This window comes from Octopus bimaculoides, chromosome 17 (assembly GCF_001194135.2).
Source record: "Octopus bimaculoides isolate UCB-OBI-ISO-001 chromosome 17, ASM119413v2, whole genome shotgun sequence".
NCBI lineage: Eukaryota > Metazoa > Mollusca > Cephalopoda > Octopoda > Octopodidae > Octopus > Octopus bimaculoides.
The window spans coordinates 36,081,453-36,081,995 of record NC_068997.1 but is presented as its reverse complement, the minus strand read 5'-3'; the positions used below and the strand labels follow the sequence as shown (position 1 = coordinate 36,081,995).

General features: G+C 29.8%; 1 protein-coding gene across 9 annotated transcripts in view; it reads right to left on the bottom strand.

The window, feature by feature from the left end:
* The window catches only part of LOC106874300 (uncharacterized), a 373,269-nt gene that overhangs the window by 132,922 nt on the left and 239,804 nt on the right, over window positions 1–543 (bottom strand). The window lies entirely within an intron of this gene.

The following is a 543-nucleotide window of genomic DNA, read 5'->3' as shown; positions in this document are numbered from 1 at the left end:
TATAGAATATGGAATATACAATATATAATATAATATACAATATATAATATAAAATAAAATAAAATAAAAATGGATGGCACCATGAAAGAAAGTATTGAATGTAGATGAAATATTGAGTGTTCAATATAAAGGATCAAATATATAAATATAAATATATAAAGGCGACTCGAGTTTCAGGGCTATTTCCCTTCGTCATGGCCGGTATGACAGACTTTATATATATATATAAGGATAAGATCGTCATTTTAAATAGCAATCAAATCTATGGCAGCATGGGAAGAAAAAACCTTATAGGTTATAATAATTATTAAAATTATAAATAAGGGTATCTAAGAGATACCACCATGCTTGAAATAGCAGTCAAAATTTGACTCTAAAACTGCATCAAATATTCAGTACAGCACAAGGTGAAAAGACAAAAGACAAATAAGGTAGTAAAAATTGGATAATTCCAGACCCTGGGTTTCTGGCTTTGTATAAAAATACACTCTGCTGTTGTCAGTGAAATAAAACATGAATTACGCGTAAATACCCCCCCCCCCC